Source organism: Cotesia glomerata, linkage group LG5, assembly GCF_020080835.1.
Source record: "Cotesia glomerata isolate CgM1 linkage group LG5, MPM_Cglom_v2.3, whole genome shotgun sequence".
NCBI lineage: Eukaryota > Metazoa > Arthropoda > Insecta > Hymenoptera > Braconidae > Cotesia > Cotesia glomerata.
The window spans coordinates 14,644,523-14,650,248 of NC_058162.1; positions in this window are offsets into that span (position 1 = coordinate 14,644,523).

The window sequence follows — 5,726 nt, forward strand, 5'->3', positions numbered from 1 at the left end:
TAGGTAACTTAACAAAATATTTATAGGGATAGAATAATTAAACTTAGTGTTATAAATGATTGAACAATAGTAATAAACGTGGTGAATAATCACCTAATGCAAAAATAGTAAAATTAATAGAAGTAATATAAAATATTAAATTAAATAGTAAACTTTTAGATTAATTGAGATTTTGGTGAGTAGTCACCTAATAGCAGTAATAGTGGAAATAGTAGTAAAAATGACTAAGAAATATTTTGCGTGGTGGTTGACACCGGGGGATAGATCGAAGTGTCGATCATCGCTCAAGTTTTGAGGTTTGTAGCTGATTTTTCCCTCCTCGTGTCGTCTTGTGACGTCACGGGGCTACACATTAATTTAGCTAGTGTCGGTAACGAAAATTTCGGGTGGTAGTTCGCCGGGCTGATAACATCGGGACATTTTGTAGTGTCTCAATATTTTCTAAAGATATTTGTTGAAAAAATTCATCAGAAATATTTTTTATGAATTTATCATTTAATCATTTAAATTTTTCATAAAATAAACAGCTTCTAAAGCTCGCAAGCATGGCACTAATTCACTTCCACCGCTTAATAATATCGATATGGCATAATAAAGAGAATTATAACCTTCTTTTGTCATCAATGAATGAAATTGGTTCTGTAATAATGGAATTTTTGAATTATTATAACTTGCAGTCTTAAATTTGAAAATTTTATCTTTAACAAATTCATGCAATTTTTCTATTATTATAAAATCATGTTTCGTGATGAAATTAGTTTCAATTAATTTTTTTCTTAGCCATTTTCCTTCATTAATTGCTTCAACCAGCGTAAGCTCATATTTATTTTGATTTCCGTTAATGTTATTATCATTTGATCCTACTTCATTAAGAATGCAAGTAAGTTGCTTATGATATCCGAAAATCGTTTTAGCAATTCTATAATTTAATTGGAAATTTGAAAAAAGTATATCGATTGTTGTTGACGAATTCGTTGTAATATCCGTGGCATTAAATAATGAATGTAATTTTTGAGACAATAACATTTTAAAAAAGGCATGTGATGGTTCATCATTTAAATCAATATTAAAGTCACCCAAAAAAATTATTTTCTTACTTTTTCTTTCAGCAATATTTATCATTTCTTCTATTCTTGTTTGTATTGATGAGTATTTCGTTGATGGAGACTTATAACCTGCACATATCGCAACATGATGATACAATCCAGTCATAAGTGAGCAAGATTGTAATTTTTCTTCATTATTATAACTATAATGAATTGTAAATTGTTTGTCTTTTCTACAATATATCACTAATCCATAAGCATGTCTTCTAATTGTTTGAGATACGTTTACGCGATGTTCAATTTCATAATCTTCTACTGAAATATCATCATCTTTTTTTATCCATGTTTCTGCTGCTATGAAAATACAAGGTTTATATAATTTCATAAAATTTTGAAAATCAAGCCAATGTGATTTTTCTCTTAAACTTTGTATATTTTGATCTATCTATAAAATAGCATGATAAAGATAATCTCATGTGCAATAAGCGTTTTATTTCAATCTGTACTTTATTATATGGATTATAAAGGGTCGGAAATTTCAAATTGCCTATTATAAACAATCCGTTTAATTTTGTACACCGACTAAAAGCTACATAAAGTTCATTTTTTGTCATTCCCTTCGCTAAATGTACAACTACAGTATTGTAAGTTCCACCTTGACTTTTGTGTATTGTAATTGCTTCCGCTGGTACTAAAGGAAATTGTTCTCGAACTATAGTCACAATTTTTTTGGTTGGGTGAATATTTCTTGATATCTTATCGAGAGCAGTCCAATTTTCATTTTTTTTTGTCAGAATTTCTTTTCTTCTTTTTTGACCAATTTGATCATCACCAAAATCTATCCAAACTCTAAAAAGTCTCCATTTCCATTGAAATCATATCCTTTAAGTATTCCTACTGCACCATTGACGAGTCCATCTTCTACATCAATGTTTACAGTCAACATATATTTAATACCAATACTGAGTAACAGATCAGAAGGTAATCCTTGTGCGTTTTTAGTTTCTAAATTTTTACATAAGCTGAGTCAGTGTTGTTTCATCTTTTCAGTAGCTTTTCCTGTAACTTTATCGTTTGCAATAATATTAATTTTAAAAGCATTTTTATTTATTATTTTTAAATTAAAATATCAACTTCTTCATTTGTACGAAAAATATGAATCGCATCTTTCGGTACCTCATAGTCACTTTGTACTATTCTGGATTTAAAAAGATCAGAATCATATTCTGAAAATGTATCATTAGCTAAATTATTTAGAGTTTCAGCAAATTTAATGTCATCTTTTTGCCGCATTATTTCTGTCAATTGATAACTTGTAAATAAATTTCATAAAGGATTACCTATAATATCTCCATAAAGATCCGAAGAATGTGCTTGGAAAATATATCGATCTCCTGCTGGAGCTAATTGATTAAAATCACCAAATACAATTACTGATATCCCACCAAACGGTTTAGCAGTTTGAAAAATTTGTTTCAATCGACTATCAACTTGTTGAATCATTTTCGAACCTACCATACTAATTTCATCAATTATAATTAAACTCAGATCTTTTAATTTTGCATACAGAGTATTTCGGGTACCACTGCTTAATGGGATAAATTCAGTTGAACATTGATTTAACGGTAATATAAAAGCTGCATGTAACGTTAGACCTTTTATCCCGAATGCTGCTTTTCCTGTTGGAGCACACAATAAAACTTTAATTGATTCTAAATTATTGGAGCTGAAATTCAAATAACGAAGCATAGCTTGATAAATAGCGTCAATTAAACATGATTTTACAACACCAGCTCCACCAATCACACAATGATACAATGGTAATGATTTAATTTTAAAACAATGTAATAAATGCAATAAAAATCTTCATTGTTTTTCATTAAGACAACAAATTTAATTAATATAATTTTCTTCAGATGTTAGTCGCGGTATTGATACATAATATAAATCTTTATTATTACAGGTACTTGGACTATTTTCATTTATATTGACATTCATATCTATCGCAATATTACCTGCTTGAGAAGCATCATTGAAAACTTCCAAGTTTTTTGGTGTAAATGTAGTAATATCATTTTCATTATCTGATTCATTTGCCTTTTGTGTTGCTTTTTTTAAAATACTTTCTATATTTTCATTGTACACATATTCTGATCTTCGTTCTTTAATTAAATTGTAATTTGCGGAAAATAATTCAGAAGCAGACATAATCAAAATGTTTTCATTGCGCCATAGTATGAATAACATTACGTTTTCTCTAATAAAATTTTCTTTATCTGTATCTTTATTATAGTTGATGAATCGAATAATTTTAGATTTTTTTCTTCTTCGAACAAAGCCTGAGTTATCAGTAAGCTTCTTAGACCGACTGTTATCAACAAAATCATCATCATCACTTTCTTCATCACTGTACATTTTATTTTTTTTTTTGATACTCCTTTTTAGAATAATTATAACAAGCTACAAATGATGCAAGACAAATATTTTCTAACTCAGGTGGGCGATGAACATAATGGTCTAATGTATCTTTGATGTAAATATCTGTTGAATTTATTGGCAATCTCTGAAGGTCTTGTTTCGACTTAAGGGGGTATTCTAGTGTAGAGACATGAATTTTAGGTAATTTTTAAAGTGTCGTAAAAAAAAAGCAATCAATATTTTTAGTATCCATTTTTTTATCAGTTATTTATTAATGTTTCAAGAGTACAGAAAAAAATAAAAAAAAAAAAAAAGTCAAAAATTTAAAAAACTGGCAGCCGATGAAGTGGGGGGCGTCAAAAAATTGGCAGATGAGTTTTGACATGACTTCAACCCTCCTAGTCATCTGAAATGAAAAAAGAACAAAGATTATTAATCTGCAATGATGTCGCAAGAATCAGAACTAGCGATGAGTGAAAAAAAAATTTTTTGACAAAATGGCGATTGTTTGAAAAAAAGACGATTTTTTTTACCATTTTTTTGAGTTTCTCGAATTTTTTAAAAATAGTCAAAATTGAAATTTGGGGATGAGGCTAGTTCCAATTCTTGAGAGATCTATAAAGAAGATTCTCTGAAAATTTCAAGTGAATCGGTCCAGTAGAACTCGAGAAATCGTGACAAATATATTGAAAGTCTGTTCTGAGAAAAACGCATTTAAAGTTTCGCGTAAAGTTTTTCGCTGTCAAAGTCATGAAATGATATATTATACTTACTTTTGTTCAATCTGCCATTCCTGCTTCATACATCAGACCTTCTTCTACTTCAAAAAAACTATTTTCTGCGTTTCTCTCTTCCAATCGAGCAGTTCTGGCCTCCTTTGAAGCGTTGGATGTACGTATTTCGGAGCGTTTAATCCGGGCGTTGTCTCGTCTCACAGCAAATGTATGAGCTTCCGGCCCAATTTTCATTCCCATAAGGGTCATCATTTTTAAAATTGGAATGAAACCTTCTTTAAAAATGCAAACAGCGAGAAATGTTGCTATTTCAATTATCTTAGGTCCAGAATGAATATGTTTCAGCGCGAAAGTCCAAATCAACGAGTTTAGAGACTCATTATTGTTTTGAGTTTCAGAACCTAAACATCGAGTTAATAATTCCTCTGATGATAAACTGTCATAAATTGGTTTTATAATTTCTAAAACTTTATCACACTGATCCATATCGAGTATGCCTTTGAATGTCTTTGCATCACCATCGCCAATATATTTTACGTATTTCACTCCGTGTTTTTCAACTGATCTACAGAACATCTCCACAACAGCATCTACTTCCATTTTGCCGGCACTTCCTTTATGATTTATGGTAGAAACTTCTTGATGATCCTCATACCAATCATGATACGCTGAAATATCTGAATTTTTTTTATTTTTCCAAATATTACAACCTTGACAGAAACTGGATTTGACAACAGTATCAACAACTTTCTTGCAATTTTTTGCTACTTTTTTTCCAAGTCCCATCACCAGAAACTGTAAACTCCGTTGGATTTGCATTTGGATCACAAGCTGAAATTAAATCTTTTTCTTCGTTGACAGCTTTGGAAATGACAAGATTATAAACTGCAGATGTAGCTAAATGGATATTTTCGACACAAGCGTAGTAAGCCCCGATTGATATTCCTTGACAAATATCCATCAGACTACAGAAGATGTTGATTCCTTCCCTGCCAACTCCTAAAACCCGCATAGCAAATATTATTTTTCGGTTCACTTCAAAACATTTTTCAATAAATGGGCATGATGGTATATATTGGTCATTTTCGCAACTACATTGTAATGTAATTTTAAAACCTACTCCACGGTAAGTCGTTCGTGAAAATTTAATTTCTTTATAGCAATTTGCACACAAAACTAGAGAAGAAAGTGCCGAAAACACAGTAAAAAACTCTAAAACACAGTAGCCATAATTATTTTTCTGTTGTAACCTCTGCATCGTTTGATTTTCTCAACTTTGCTGCTGATGAGCTAGTAAAACTGGTGTCTGTTTCTACAGTGTGCCGATTGCCGTGAAACTTCCGTTTTGTTGGTCGATCTGCACGCTTATATTTTTTCGTTGTGGATTTTTTATCCATTTTATTTATAAGAATCAAAATTATTACTCGCAAAATATCCTTCGATCACTGCACATACGTCCACGTGTTTTCGAGGTTGGGATTTGACTGCCAGCAGCTGGATGTTAGTGAACACTGAATAATATAAAAGA